The sequence below is a fragment of the Empidonax traillii genome, unplaced genomic scaffold, assembly GCF_003031625.1.
Source record: "Empidonax traillii isolate 1590-97213 ecotype Southwest subspecies unplaced genomic scaffold, ASM303162v1 scaffold35:size4298261, whole genome shotgun sequence".
Classification (NCBI taxonomy): Eukaryota; Metazoa; Chordata; class Aves; order Passeriformes; family Tyrannidae; genus Empidonax; species Empidonax traillii.
The window spans coordinates 2,375,986-2,393,014 of record NW_020955228.1 but is presented as its reverse complement, the minus strand read 5'-3'; the positions used below and the strand labels follow the sequence as shown (position 1 = coordinate 2,393,014).

Here is a 17,029-nt window from a genome sequence, read left to right as displayed (position 1 = left end):
GAAGAGCTCCCCTTTTTCTCCCCTTCCGACGCACCCACGCCCCGCGGGGGCCGCCCTGCACCGCCGCCGGAGCGCTACCGCAGCTGCGGGCTCGGCCCCGGCCCCGCGGTCCGGTCCCCCCGCAGCCCCCCGCGCCCGGCGGGCGGGAGGCTGGGGCAGTGTCCGTGGTGCTGGCCTGGCTGCCCGTCCGCAGGGTCTGGTCGGGCTGTCAGCATCGCACCAGCGGTAGGAGGCTTGCCCCTTCCCTCGCTGTTCGCTGGAGCAAACATCGATTAGACAAGCGTTTCTGCTCCGCTCTGCCGACGAAGGCGATAACAGAGGCCCCGGTATTACCGTACGGTAAAAACTTGGGGGTATGCAAAGCTGGCCCCCTGGTACAGCGGCTTTCCCTGGGGCACCGTCCGGGGATCCCGGGGGTCCCTTCGGGAAAGGCCGTCCCGTCCTGCCAGGAGCCTCCGCGCGCGCTCACAGCGCGCATTAGGCAGCACAACGCGCGCTTCGTTACCAGCTTAATTGCTCGGCTTTAGTTTCCTGGGATGCTATCCCAGAGGCCAAGTACTCTGAAGCCATAATATGCAGATAAAATTAAAACCATCTAAGCCTTAACGATGCTAGTGAGGCTTGTCAAGTGCCAGGGGTTAGTCAAATTATGTTTTGAAAAAATGTGTCTTCAGCAAACAAAATTTTTGAAAAAATAGAATAAGATGACTTTATGCCTTACAAGGTCAATGCTTTGCAGTCACATTCCTGCCACGTTCCGAGCCAAACACCTTTGCAGAGGATGCCAACTCTTTGCTAGCTGCTATGTCTCCTCAGTCCCTTTCCTCTTCACTCTTGACTCTCTTCACAAGATCCTACCAGCATCCTAGAAAATTAGGCAAGCAATGCTATAGATGTCTTACTTCCTTCTCTTCTCCAGTCCCTTTCTTCTTTTGACCTTAGGACTGAAACTGGAAATTCGTGCACTTTCTTCACACATTCATCTATCCAAGAACTTAGTTTCTTCCTCAGTCTCTTTCAGTATTCTTTTCAGCCCTAGCCTCTCCCTGCTCACTGGTTTCTTTCTCTGTCATCACAACTGTGGTGTGATCACTCCATAAAACATAAAATGCTGCTCTGCTTTCGTTCCTCTCTTCACCCACATTATCTTTGTGTTGAAAGCTTGCAATCATTGTTTCAAGGCTCCTCTCCTAATTCTTATTTAATTTTTCCAGTACAATATTTCCTCACACTGAGATTGAGCAAAGTCTCTAGTGGCTTCTTATTCTTCACTGGACTTCAAGATCCCAACTGTTCCATGATCATTTGTGCTACTTAGGTTACAGAAAGACACTTGTATGTATGCTGTCTTATTTACCAGCTCCAAATGTACTGGGGGTTACATGAAAAAGGCAGTAGGCTTCAGCTTCCCATGAGAGATTTCATCCTCCAGTTCCCCTCTGGGGCCATGGGACTTTCATGGTGCCAGTGAGGCACTGTGATCACTCTTCAACTCCCTAATTTGGAAATAGTGAGTAAGGTAAATTCATGCTGCTAGGCAGATACTGCATCTTCTGTGCATTTGCAATCCACTGCCTGCTGTTGGAAATCCACTCCTATGGATCAGCCACCTATGTAACAACAAATAGGAGATTTCAGATATTCAGCACATAGAGAACCACAGAATGCATGGAGAATGTCTTTATGTATCACTGGGGCCTTTTAGACATTTACCTAAAAATTTCTGTATCACATTATCCACAACTTTTGCAAATCTGTCCTCATCTGATGTTCTTGCTGTCTCTTTGTCTAATGTATTGTCTTAGGTTGTGGTTTTTTTTCTATTTGATAATTTGGGTACAGTAGACATCTTGCATTATATTCAGTGTAAAACAAGCCTTCTCTACAGTATAAGATTTTTATTGGACTTTTTATTATTATTCTTTTTTGAACTAATAGTTTGTCAGGTTTAATGACATGTTTGGTCTTGCAAAGGATGACTGTGGTTGATTCATGTGGATAGATCACTTTCATGTGTATTTTACAGCTCTCGTCTCTTCTCATTGTATCTCTAGGCTACTATTCAGGTGTTTTACTATGTCTAAAGAACACATTTTTCTTTAATAAATTCTATCAAACTAATAGCAAGCACTTTTCTCCTCATGCTCAAATCCAGCATTTTTGCCGTTATAGTCATGAATCATGATGCCATCCAAGGATGAGATTTTTAGGAAAAAAGTGTTTGTGCACCTAGTGAACTGTGGTTTTACCTGTCCCTAGCATGTGTAAGGTCCAGTAGCCTTTGTGGTTATTTTCTGAAGCTTCCAGAGCTCTTACTTGTCTGCAGTCAGACCTGCTGCCCAAACTCCAAAATGAGCAATACACTTTTGTTCCACATAGTTCCACATAGTGTTTCTGCCGCATTTCTGCTTCTCCTGTCCTGAACAGTCCCCTCCTAAGATCTGTTTCCTGGCCCCTCACTCATTTCACAAGGCAGAGGCTGTTTGGAAGAGGGAGGACTTTTACTAAATGGACAGAAATTCCTGATTGGGCTGTAGTTTTGCAGGGTCAGTATGAGACCAACAAAAATCTTGTCATTTGGGAGGAATTTATAGGAATTATAAACACTGCTTGTTGTCTTAGGGTCATCTCTGACTCACTTCTAACTTTTATCCTACTCCTTCTGTCTGTGTCCAAAATTTTACTTCCCTCAGCTTAATTCTATGTGCTGACTTCTAGCAGTTTGCAGTGCAAATAACACAGAAGAAATCTAGTTTGGTTATCTGTGACTTCTTTTTTGCTTCCTTTTCTGCTTCTGGAGACAAGGAAAGAGGATTTTGATTTAAAGCTGTTATTTATGCATATCAGATTTTGGGGATATACAGTACTACTGCTGATTTAGCTGCTATTTTCCTTGTTCTGCTAAAAAAAAAAAAAAAAAAGAATATCTATGGCAATTCAGATGAGCTGCTTCTCTTCCCACTCATTTCAGGGAGGTAATCATCTATGGAAGCTGAATCAGAGTCAATGAATAGCCTTCATACTTATTCTTTGGTAACTGGGAAGGTCATATAAACAAATCACTAAGAGACACAAGGATTATTGACGGGAAATTCTACCCCAATTTTTAAAACTTAAGAAGAAATAATTATATAGAGAAAAAAGAAAGTCAGCAATGGGACTAATAGTACAGAAGCCTCATTTGAAGGTACTAATTGAACTGTGTACAGTTTTAGTTAGAAGCTTCCCTCTCCCTCCCCCCACTGTTTGTATTTTTGTCAACACAGGGCAGAACCAGCACATTCTTTTTCTTTTCTCCCATCCCCACACCTGGCTCCCCACTCCCACTATCCTTGCAGGTGCTGCTGATTGGTAAGCCTTTAAAATCACATCCAATTTCTATTGAGTGTTTAACTTAGGGGGCATTTCCAGAAGTGGAAGAGCCACAAGGATGAAAACTATGAAACATAATTAGTATTTGGGTGAATAGACTATAATCCTCACATAATGGTTAGTGCTGAAAGGTCTATGTGAATAATGGTATTTTAATTATTTTAAATTCATTGACTTGCACTAATCCAATGAAATCTATAGTTTTAATTGTTCCAGAGCTCAGGAAAAAATTCTTGAGTAGACAAAAAACACATTTAGAAACTATGCTCAAGTTTTTTTTCATTTGAAGAAAGTTTGAGAAATTAATAAGTATTAGTAAGGCAGGATCATGATTCTGCTCAGATACTATGATATGTAAAGCAAAAAGCATATTTTGCCTGTAAGCATAGGAATAAAGCACAATATTATTATAGGGTAAGTATAAAAGTCAATACATTGCTTCCTATTCTCAGGTTTTTTTTTCATGTGCAGAAACAAGCAGAAGAGAAAAAGTTTATACAGAAATTGCCTCTTTGTTCAAGAAAGTTCCTTTTTTTAATCTGAAACTGAAAAGTTCTGAAGAGCTATACAGATAAAGCAAGCCACTTGAATGAATGCCTAAAACATTCAGCAGCCCTCTTTTTCCCACAAAAATTAAAAGTAAACTTTATCATATAGCTAAAATAGTCTTACATTATAATTCCCAGTGAGCTTCTTTTTGTCCTGTAAAAGAAAGAGTTACTCTTTATTTTAATCCAACATAATACACTCCCAATCAAATACTGGGAGACATAAAGCAATCAGTGACAAGTCAACACTTTCCAAGGCAAAGTCGGGATGACATGACAGAGCCTCTTAACCAAGACACCAGTTAGACGCCTGTTTGACTGGCTGACACTCCTTCATTTGCCCCTCATTCCTTGTTGATGGAGTAAGTCTATATTTGCTATATGAATATACAAAGAGTTATGTCTGCAACTACAAACCTATTTAAAGAAAAATACTGTTTCTGCGTATATTGTATGATGTTTTCTATACTGAAACCACCAGGATCGACAGATAGGTTATGTTCCCAGGATCCTTCCCTGCCACTGAGGCTCACTGGCACAAAATCAATCAGATCCAGACTATTATATTTTCTTAGATTCCAAACTAAGGTGTCTGCACACAGACTGCAAATGGCCAATGGCCTGTGCTAACCCCTGAACTGCCCCTGAGAATCATGTGGAAACATGCCCAAACTGTCTAAAGGTTGATTCTAACCATTTAAAACTATCAATAACTGAGTTTTAACATCCTGAAAGTCCCACTTGTACAGTTTGCTAGTACGGATATAACCTCAGAGTATATTTCCAGTACTTTTGGCCATAAATGTTACAAATAGCCTACAATTACTAGTATGCAGAAGCAGGAAAATTTTAATAACAACAATAAATCACCATGAAAATCAGCAAATGTGGGCAGCATATGATCCAACTGCACCAAGATACCATCTTGCTGCACTGAGACCTTCTATTCTGTTGTATGCATAACATATACATAAAGAGTCGATCATTTAACTTCTGATTTAAAAACACTACTGAACTGTATTTATTAACAGGGCTTTGTTGCTAAATTGGCTTATAATTTTAACAAAACCTGTGGTTTCAGAGGCTCTGAAACAAGCTTACAATTATGATGGCTAACTCAGTAGGCTGCAAATTCTCTTTCTGCTCTCATTAAGAGGAAAGGGTATACACAAAGTAAGACTAATGAGTTAAAAAAATTATCTAAATTAGAAGTGACAATGCAGTTGCCATGCCAAAGTTTGATTTCTGTACCGACAAACCTAAGCCAATTTTAATAAATAAAGCTAGTTTTAATGAATTTTAACCTAGCCTTATAAAACCTTTCCATGACTAAGACAAGCTACAGGTATTGTATTAATGGTGATTGTATTATCTCTCGTTTTAGTCGGACTTCTTATCAAATGCAGTAGGTATACAAAGAGAAGAATATGACAAAAATACAAATAGATACACAGATACATAAATGTCAAAGGCTAAAACCAACACAAGATTATGATTACACTGAGAGATTTCCACATACATAATGTATAATTAATAATATACAAGGATAAGCAAACAAGAAAGTCCAAACACAGTGATTTTAATACCTACTCAGGAAATAGCGTGCTTGGGAATGAAAATGAGGACTGTGTTAGTTACATTCAAACTACTTTCATTGACATGATACAAAATGCAGTTATTCATTGAATCCATACTTCTGGAAAGCATGGTGAGCTGTACCTGTGTCAGCCCTGATGGCTAATTGCCCTACCCATCATTTACAGCCTTCTGTCACAAGGAGCCTGCAGCCTCCCTGGGTAACCCGTTCAGGGCGTACTACTAGAGACTATTTCTCATTGAGCAATTGTAATTTTTTAAGGTTTTGTCTTTTAGATATCTAACATGTTTTCCCATCCAGACTGACTACAACTTTCCATCATTCTAACAATAAATTTTCTTTGATTTCAACTCTGACTGAGACACCTGAGGAAGTGAAGAGAGGAGACAGTGACTCTGTTAAGGCAGGAAAATAGGGAAACAACTGCCTCTGAAGAATTAAAGGCAGCATGAACCCAGACAGCTACCACATTACCTAGAGCAAGCAATAACACTGGAGAAAGGGTAACAGGAGCAGGTATCACTTCTGTGGGAAAAACTTGAATGCTTTTATTCTACAGGTAGTAGTCATGACATGTTATTTCTTCTCAGCATTAAAAGAGAACATGCATGTCCTGAAAACTGCCCACAAAACATTTGATGTATTATTTGCTTTATCCTTTCTATTTTTTTTCCACATTTACCCTGTTAAGTGTTCTAACCAGACTGTGTTTACATGTATCCCTAAGCAAGCCACAACTGTTGCTAGCTACATATCATCTTTATAGTCTCATTATCTCCGGTTCTCTGAATTCTGTCTGGCTCACAGAACTATCTTGTAGTATTTAACACTTGCCTGTAATGAGTCTTCTGAAAACCTTCTAATCAAGGTGCCCTGCATACAACATAAATATTTTGCTCCTTAATTATAGTAACTGGCATGTTACTTTTCACAACTAGCTACGTAGCATCAGCTTCACTGTAGAGTCTCAGGTGTTGTCTGAAAAGTAAGATTTTAACAATCTCAGTTATGAGGAAGCTGTCTCTTGAATTTTTTTGTGTTATAGACATACAGAAGAACCACAGACCAATGTCTAGAGTGTTCTTTTGCAGTTCAGAATGTCCTTTAAATATTCTTCTGTTTGCAATAATAAAGATACTGAATAATGAAGATACTGAATTAGAAAACTATCTGTCCAATGAAAAAAAAAAAAAGCTGTTCTTCTGTTTCTTCTAAAGAATGTTACCTCCTTTATAATTTGTATTCCATATTATGTATATAATGCTTTAATGTCCCTGGCAAATAAAATACTGGCGTGGATAAAAATATCACGGGTACTCTTTGCAGTAGAAGATATTTTGAAAAGAATTGCTTATTTTTAATGTGTGTTTTAATCTTCTAAAAAACAGTAGATAAAACAGCTTTGAAACCTGCACATTGCCATTTTTTTATGTCAATGCTCTTAGCAATTCTAGTAATTTCAGAACATTAGTGTTCAGAACTGTTCTTCAGTGTTTTGCACCAATATTCTTGCTGTGTCCCTGCAGCTACAATAGATTGCATCATCAAGCTTTAGAAGTTTATAATTTTCCCTAAATAGTCAACAGAGCTGTTGTCTAGACTATCTACCAGAGACAAAAAAGTTACTCATTTTGGAGTTAAAAAATACTGCTTGTTATTTCTGAGGGTGTATATCTAGAGCCAGTTCACAGCTTCTTTTATAAGGAAGACTTACTACAAGAGATATCCTAGAGGCAGCAAAACTCCAGCAAACGTGAATTTTTCATCCAAGATTCCTCTAATAAGAATTCCCCGAGTCCACACTTGGTAAGTTTGAATCTGGGCTCTTTGAGCTTATAAATGGGCAGTATGATAGATGATCCTTCAGAAGAGATTGCTAGTCCTTTCAAGGAACACACAACAATATTTTGAAGTAGAGTGGTATTTGAAAAGAAGCCAAACAATAAGGACAGAAATTGGGTGAGGTGATCTATGTTAGGAAAGACAAACAGCTGCATGTTGGACTATCTGAACATTTCGGCTGACCTTCAGTCTTGGCTGAGGGTGGCCTGTGGTTTGCATAATGTCCCAAGACGGGTGTGATATGCTTTCCAGAGATGGAAGAAGTAATTCCTGGTTTTGTTGCTACCTCAAGCCTAAAAAAATCAGGAGTTGCAGTTGAAGAGTACTTCAGTTATTGAAGTTAACTTATGGAATGAAATGCAACAGCTCTGTCAAATTTTCTTTTTTTAAATTTCCTGATGAAGATTCCTACTATCCCTATAAAACTATAAATAGTATAATAATATGAAGTGAATTGAGTCTATGTTTCATCTAGTTCCCTATTTCCATCAGAGCAGAGTATCTGGCACAGTCTTATGCATGCTAAATAAAAAGTCAACACCATGTTTTTCTTGGTTCAATTATTCATTCTTTATCTGATAGAAGTAATTAAGCATCTCTATACAATCTTCAGATGTTTAATAACAAAAAAGGTCTTGTGACAATTTATCAGAGTCCCAGAAACGTCTAAGTCTTACTTTCTAAAAGTGGCATTCATACAGTACATTCCTAGAAATACAACCGGATTTGAACTGGAAGATAAAACTGATGAAAAGGAAAGAGACTAGATAAGAAAATACAGGAATAACAATAGGCCAAGAACCAAAAGAGGTGATTATTGAAGAGAAAAGAGTTGGTTATTGAAGAAAAGCTGGCAATGGCTAAGGAGAAATTTGTGACCAAAAAGAAGACAGTAAATAAAATCTGAAAAAAGAAACAGAAGAGAAAACCGAAGAATTCCCCTAGTAGCTCATAGAAACATGGAAGCTATCATCTTGTAATAAATTCATTTAGGAAAGTCACTGCTGGATCTAGTGATCAATATATTGTTACATTAAAAAAAACTTTCTAGACTTTTTCATGCTGGTAGTTAAAGTGGCAGAGAACCAAACAAGGAATTCTACAAATTTAACAGTGCATTTATGTCTGCAGTATCTGGGTCACTGCCAGCATCTAAGCTCTACTTAATTTCCTAGGTAGATTTTGCCCTTCACACTCATGTTCTAGAATTAGCCAGTCCAAAAAATGGACAAAGAAAGAAAACGATACGGGCAGAATCTTCAGTTTGTTCCCATGGAGCCAACTTTTGTCCTTTGGCTCCACAGAGTATCTTGTGAATTTACAATGATTCTTCCACAGTGAAGCCCTCAGGGAAGGGCATACACAGGGAAACCTCCTACTGCCCCACCACACAGTCCTTCTGCAGTGAACTGAAAAGAGAAAGACTTTCTAAAAGGAGACTCAAAACCAAATTTACTCTGGGATATTAGTCTTCCTCTCAGAACCTCTCCCCAGCAACAATTGTTTCAGCAGTCCATGTGCCAGAATGTTATGGCTAGATAATGTTTGTTCAAGATGTATTGCTACCCTTGTATAAAATATTTATCTCATTCCCATAACATTCTCAATATGTAGCAAATATGCATTTTGTGGTCTCCATTGTTTAAGGCCAAAGTTTGAACTAAAGTCATGACAACATTTATAATGGACACAATGAGGCAATTATCTTCATCAGGGCAGAGCCTGATAATTACCTTATGTGTGTTTTCCCCTTTTTTTTCCTTCCCTTTGTAGCTATACAGATGGAAGAAACACAGCTCAGTGGGTTTTTTTGCCCTTCATCTTCAATTTTTCTATTGTAGGCAGAGCAGAATAAAGAAAACTGCCAATTTAGGATTTTAAGCCTAAAACAGTGCAGTTCCTGGTGGTTGGAAATATGGTTACCTTAAAATAATGGCTGTGGGTCACCTGAGCTGCTTTTATAAGATGAAAGTATTAAGAATAACAAGAATTTCAGACACATTTCTGCCATTCTATTCCTGTTATGGTTATTGATACTCTGACTTTACTGAGTTTGCTCCTTCAACATCTATGTACATCCGATCCATAAGCAGCTAAATAGTTGCTACCGTAACATAATTTCACATAGGCATGATGAATGAGGTGAAATGTGATGATGATGCTGTAGATGGTTTAGGCTTGCGGTGGCTAGAACAACCTACTGGGATCCTCTCCAAGCTTATTACAGCTGCAGCCCATAAGCAGTGAAAGCTGCATTACATATATATAAACACATATATATATATATGCATCAAACTCTCATTCAGTGATTTATATATCCCTAAAATACAGTCAGAAAACCAATAATTTCTTACATCAAGTTATATGCAAACCTACAGTAGAATTTTCCACAAATGAATAAATGATTCTGGCTTAAGCCAAGATGTGTTATGGGGGAAAGAAAAGAATGGAGTTTAATGGAGTTTCTTGGTATTCACATGGTGTAAGAACATCCAGTATTGGTAATATTTGATATATTATATTCATTTATTTGAGCTTCTTTCACACTGATAGTATATTTGAATGTATCCAAACAGGAGAGGTAATACATGTTTTCTGAAATACTTGATAAAAACCCCATAACTTACAGAATAAGCTTTGAACAGTACTCCATATTCTAACTCACTTGCATCTTCTTTATGAAATAAAACATTATTTTTGAGTAGCTAGGTCATTTCCATCTATAAAAAGCACAGAAATCTATTTAGCTTAACAGATGTACAGAGGCACACAAATGGAAATAAATCAGTCCTTTTCAAGCTTGGTGCTCAAGAAAATAATCAGGACAGCAAGCTGGTGGCACAATTCCTTTTCTTTGTAACTGAAACTGTTGCAGTGGTGATATGGGAAGAAAAAGCATATTATTTTCTAGAAAACTATGGATACTGTGTGTGTTACCTCATATCCAGCCTATCTCATTCCCAGAAATCACTCCAGTTCAAGAGAAGAAGTGGCTGTCCTACTCAACTCTGAGCATCATGCTTCATCTGTTAAAATTAATTGTTCATCCAAACTGCAAGGGCTGTTAGACCCTGAGCCTGGGTGAAGGTGCTGGCTGCATTCTGCAGTGGGATAAGGTGAGCTGCAATTCTATATAGTTTTCTCTCTTCCTCTTCCCTTATTTCCTATACTCCAGTTTACACTGGAAGAAGAAACATCGATAGGAAGGATAGTCAGTGGGTGCTGTGCATCAGTCTGTGCTGTGCATCGAGGTACCTGAACTGCAGAATCAATTACAAACTGCTTGAGCTTGGTTGTCTAACTGTGATCCAGGAAGAGATATTACTGAATATAAAATCAATAGAAGATAACCAATGATTACTACTTTTGCAATTTCATCATACTTTTTTTAAGAAGTGATCATACTTTTATAAGCAGTAATAGGGTTCACTTGGATAGGAAAAAACCTCCAGTGGTGTTGTTTGGTTTGATGAGCAGCCACCTGTACTGCCAGATGTACAGATCCTCAGGCTTTTCTACCTTTCAAGTCGGTATTCTGCAATCCAGTCACTCCGACCAGCAGTCAGGTAGCAAATATTCAACATGGCTCACTCAGGAATTTCAGCTGGGATTTGACCCTACAGGACTTTCCTTGAGGGAACTTGTCACAGCGTGTTTCTGCTGACAGAGGGCTTTAGAAAACAAAGTAATTTATATCACTTTTTGCAAGGTAAAAAAGCCTTTAGGAAAAGTAATAAATGAATAAATCCTCTTTGTGAGCAAATCTCACCACTTAAAAGAAAGCAAACAAAAAATCATCCTGTTTTTTTTTAACAGATGTCAATTGTGCATTTTTGATAACATCTTCTTTCTTTCAAACTTCCGTCTATTTGAAGGATTTTTGATATTTGCAGTTTCCCCTGATCCAAGGATTACTGACTTATCTAGGCTGTATTCCTGCCAAACACCCTTGTCCCAGTCTACCCAATGTTCAAACACTTTTCTCTATAGTTTTGAAGAGGTAGAGGAGGTTTGTGCCAGCATCACTATTGCACCTTTCTATCTCACTTTTTAAACTCTTCCCTTATTGCTTTCTTTTATCTAATGCTTTGCTGTTTAGCAGACAGTCAAAAAGACAAAGCCAAACACATTAGTCATTGAAAGTACCTCCCTCACCCTTCATCAGAATCTCTTTTGTTTCTTCTGCAGCTGTATATAGCACAAAGACACATTCATGAAATCAGACACAACTTGGGTTATTTTAAAGATTTTGGGAAAACAGGAAACAAGAGAAAAACAATTAAAAAATCCAGAAGCAGAAATATTCCCTTTAACTGATTTCTTACAGAAATTAAACTATATTGTCCAAGAAAATGTTTAAGATGTCTAAATTAAATACATGGACATTGATATTAGATGCAATGAAAACATGTATGTTTTTATGTAATTGTTCTTATGAAAATGCTTACATGAAGTTTTACCCACTGTGACACTTACTGTGTAAGGAAACAAATACAGAGGTTGAAATTAGAAGTACAAATAATTCTGATTTATAAACATGATGGAAAATTACAGGTGTAGTGTGTAAGCTGAGGCTTACTCTTTTTTTCTAGAGATGAAAAAGAAAGATGGCATCAGAAGAATTATTTATTTGGGTTGAATTGAAGTGGCAATAATTCAGCCTTGCTAGAAAAATGAACATTTCCATATCTCCAAGCTTCTTTTACAAAAGAAAATTCCTTCATTTGGGCATGGGTCAAGGTTTTGAACCTTTGGAGTAAACACTCAAAAGCACTGTAATTTCTTTTTTCAATGTCACCTGAAAAACGTCAAGATTAGTGCTCAGTGGATTCTCTGAAATAAGTAAATCTCATACATATAATAAATAAACTGCTCTGAATCCAGCTCTACTCAAAATAGATACAAATTTGCTTTTTGCCATGGGTGTATACAGTACCATGCACAATGACTCCAGCACAATTCAGGCTCAGATTTCTAATGGAATCTCAGACAGATTTCCCATATGCTACTTATTCCACAATCTATCAAGAGTAAATAACTATACATTAGTTTATATTCTGCATAATAATTAATACATAAATTTGAATTATCTATAGAAGTTGAGTCTTGAAAAAACAGAATTAAACTGAATGTACTTTTTAAAATCTGACAATTATGGAATACCTTACATTCCTTAACATATCGTATTACAAATAAAATAACATAATTAACAGATGATGCAGGTAATAGCAATATCAAAACCAAAACCCAGGAACAATTTATTGAGGCCCAGTCACCAAATCTCCTGAACAGCTACTGTTACTGTGTGGAAAACAATACAAAACAGGAGAAGAGTTCCCAGGAAATGTTTTTAAGGAATCATTGCTCTTATGTGGTAATGTTGCAAGCAAGCATATGGTTAACAAAACACTAATTTAAATAACTATTAAACAGTTTCTGAGTCATAAAAGTACTGTATAAACCCTAACTAAGCAGAACCCTAAGTCAAGCCTATTTTCTTTCATTCCGTATTTTCATCCTGGAGGGAAACAAAGTCAACCATCTCTCTCAGTTCTCCCCACAGAACCTCCAGGAGTCAGGTATTCCAAGATCAACAGAGTTAGTGAGAAAGCAGGGGGTTTTAGGGTTGTTGTAAGCAACTTTAGAGGGCAATAGAAAATTCACATCTATCCTATCAAGCACAGTAGCAATCATTTAACAACTTCACTAGGAGTGAGCTAAGATTCACAAATCCATATAGACTTAGTCTTAAGGTGAAGTTCCAGTGGCTCTGGTATTGCAAGCAGCAGTTATTAACAGGTGCTTGTTCATCTCAGTTTGTGAAGAAGGAAAGAGATAATTATTAATATCAGTGTAATTTCATGTTTATGTATGGTACAACTAAATAGTTACAAAAAAAGTTACAACAATGAGAAGGGAGAGAAATCATCGAATACAGTGTTTGGGTAATACTATCCTCATGGCATTAGGCTATATGGTGGGAATGGGCCTATATATTAATAAAAATAAATAAAGCAATAGATAGTATTAAATAAACATAGCATCATATCAGTAAATTGGAAAGAGTAACCTGGAAACAGCACACAAATTGTTTCCAAAATCAAGGAGAACTGATCTAAAGTTTTGAGAGAATGAAGTCGAAGAGAGGTTAATCTGATCATGAAGCAATCCTTATGACCTCTTTATGTTGATAGGATCATTCCTCTTAAGCGGAATTAAAACTTATGGAGGAATAAATATGCTAAATTGTGCTGAGATGAAAATGCTTGTCAAATTATATATTGCTGAAAATAGCTGTGCTGTGAAGGCTGCCCATGAGACAGCCCTTGCCATCACTGAATCACACTACCTGCTTCTGAAGACAAGGTGCTGAATGACCTGCTTCTGCAGGAGTCTGTTGATTTTCCCAGCATGTTGCCTTACTACTTCAGCAGTCTTCTCTCTTCTCCAGCATTTAGCAGACCACTATGAGGCACCTCGGTTTTCCATTTGCTTCAACGAAAAATAATTCTAATGAAATATCAACCAGACTGCATTCATGACTGGTCTAATTTTGCCAGACTGAAATGAGTAGGTGCTCTTATATTTTTTGTATCATAATTCATACACAGACCTGTATGTTTCAAGAAAAATTTAAATTAGGATGCCTAATATTAAACATTTCGAAAGAAATCCAACGAACTCAGAATTTCTGATACAGATTGTGAACACAAGATTGTGTGTAATGAGTATAAACACCGAAATAAAGTTAGAAAGCTCAATCAACTTTAATGCTTTGAATCATCTGGAAGTCAAAAAGCATTTTTACAGGAATGGCAAATGAACTGAATAAAAGGGAAAATAGATTAAATGAAAATGCTTACACAAATATTTTTCTTTAACTGTGATGTACTGCTGGTAACTATATTCACTTCAAGCTTTTAGCTCATTACCATTGTGTCTTCCTTTGGACACAACTAATCAAATTGCCTCAGCATAATTTAATTCTTTTGGGCGTAATAAGCTTAATGCTTTATATAGCAGTGCTAAACCCAACAACTGTACAGAGTCCTGTAAATGCGAAGAGTAATTCGTCATTCTATAAACCATCGTGCGCAGTTACCCCAGTTTAGACAAAGCTATAAACTACTTCAAGCACAATTTCAGAGGTGTCAGTATGCGGCGCAACACAAAACTATTTGTACAAGACAACTTCCCAGCCACTAAAAATGTATTTACAAAGCATGGATGCTTTTTATTTTTCATTTTGCAAAACTCCTCAGCATAGCACAGTATAGAGTATTGCCCTCTACACACACTAAATGCTCAGATGCAGTTTCAGAAATATTTTAATTAAAGTAAGTTATCAATGACTTGAAAATAATTGAGCTCAAACATTTCCTTACTCTCTTACCAGCTGGAAAATTTCTGAGTAATAATGCTTTCTGGGAGTGAGGTGGGGGAAGGAAGACAGCTCATAGACACTTTTTATTGTAATGCTGAAGGCTATGTCTGTAGCTAGTATGCGGTATATAAAAAGACAAAGTATCAGTAGGTGTGTTTACCTTTCTCTTAAACCCAACATGACTACTGAGTATACTGACAAATCTCCCATGAAAAAACAACAAACCTTTTATTTAAAACATAGATATTTTAAATATAAACATATTTTAAAAACCTTGTTTAACCATAAGAAGCAATATTTGCATTGATATCATATGATTAAATTAGCAGTTTCTCTTGGAGTATAGCTACTATTATTAAGATACAGTTGCAATGTCTTTTATATCTGAATTTGTTTTCGTAAAAGTTTTTCTTAAATTTCCTTAAATTGAGAGTCCCTTCTCCTCTCCTGCTATAAAGGATCAGTTCTGGTAGGACTATTTAAAATATTGATAAAAAATTTGCTGTTTGTGAGTGATAGCCACAATTATTTGTATTTTAGTAATGAAGGCACAATATGTATTCCAGTTGACCTTCTGTGGTATTTGCTATTTGTTTTTTTAATTAAAAAAACCCCACAAACTAACCAATCAAAAAAAAAAAAAAAAACCCACACCAAAACGAAAAAAAAAACCCATTCTATGTCCTATACAATAGAAAATACCAGAGTTGTGAACAGACCTGAACATTTCAGGATTTTGTGTCGTGATGTCATTATGTAGGGGTTTCTGTGTGTGTGAATTATTCTGCAGAAAAGTGAAACCCATTTGTATGGTTTTCAAGGTTATGCAACTTGCTGAACTGACATTTGAAAAATGCATATGACTCAAACTGTCTCTGATTTTGGGGAAAACTTCTGGATTCTCACAGTTCACAAAAGAAGACACCCATGGGGACCTTTTGAGTTGACTAGGTGGTGTGACCAACTTCACCCACTTCCCATCTCCAAACAAGTCACCAGTTGTCTCTCCTCTGTTGCTTTCATAGCAACATTTTGTAGCAACAATTCAGCTGGACAATGAATCTAACATACAGAGGAAATATTTAGCTTAAAGGTTGTTCCGGATAGAGCATCAGAGAAATTAATCCCTCTTTTGCATTATACACGTGGGAAGATACTGAATAAAGGCAGGAACCAAAATACAGTCCTAAGGCCAATGTAAGGGTGTCATTCCTTCATTCTACTTCATTCAACTGATACATTTGCTCTTTCTATTATTTTTACCAAAACAAGGAAACCAAACAAAGATTTGGAAAAAAAAATAAAAAGAGGAAGAATAGTGAGGTAATAAGTGTTTCCTGGACTTACTCAGACTTCTTTATTCTCATAATTTCATTGTCTTTTTCACACAGAATCTACACAGCAACACACTGACAGTGCTGACAAGTCCACTCAGTTCAAGTTTACTTCCCTTTTCTGTTTAATGTAATAAAAATGCTAACAAGAATAACAAAGATGTTTCAGGCCACTAGTTTCACAAGAAATTCAACAAATATGTGTGACTGGTTTGTACAAAATAAAAAGTTAACAATACACTTTTAAATTATAGTCATAGTTTTCTCCAAACTTTGAAAAGATTTGTACTACAGCTTCAGTGGGACGAGAAGGCCTTCTTTATTTTTCCTTTTTTTTTTCTTCTTTTTTACTTTTCTTTTTTTTTCTTTTTTTTTTCCTTTTATGTAGAGTGTGATGAAAAAGCCACTTAGAAAGATGGGAAAAGACAGAAGATTGAGATCCAAACCTGCCATTCAAACACTCTAAGGATTTGCACACATCCAAATCCAGATATGAAAATATCTGTATGTCTACTGGTCCAAACCTAAACACTCACACCAAAAAAACTGATATACAAAATGGCTGAGGCCTATCTGAATTTCATGATCCTTATTATAGTTTTGAGAATATAAATTATTTACCGTTTTGTTTTGCAGGAGATCTTTCTAAAGCTGTGGATGAAGACAGCACCTCCATTCAGTGATACTGATTGTATACACATTTACCTTTCAGAGAAAAAAAAAATATTAAAAAAACCCAATACCCACATTTGGACTTACACTTCTAAATGGGGATGGATTTTATCTAAATGGGGATGGATTTCAGAAGACTGTGAGGAGTTTCTCCAGCAGATGCAATTTCTCAATTAGCATGTCATTTAACTTTTCTGTCATGCCTGGGAATATGTGAAACACAAAACATTCTTTCCTTAGCCACCACCCATGAACATTCTGTATTTTGATTAGAACACTG

At 36.9% G+C, this 17,029-nt stretch overlaps 1 long non-coding RNA gene across 1 annotated transcript; it reads left to right on the top strand.

The window, feature by feature from the left end:
* The first annotated feature begins 10,139 nt into the window (after positions 1 to 10,139).
* On the top strand, positions 10,140 to 16,790 carry LOC114054609. The gene is made up of 2 exons (XR_003570508.1): positions 10,140 to 10,475; positions 16,714 to 16,790. It is a non-coding gene; the product is annotated as an uncharacterized LOC114054609 (long non-coding RNA).
* The last annotated feature ends 239 nt before the right edge of the window (positions 16,791 to 17,029 follow it).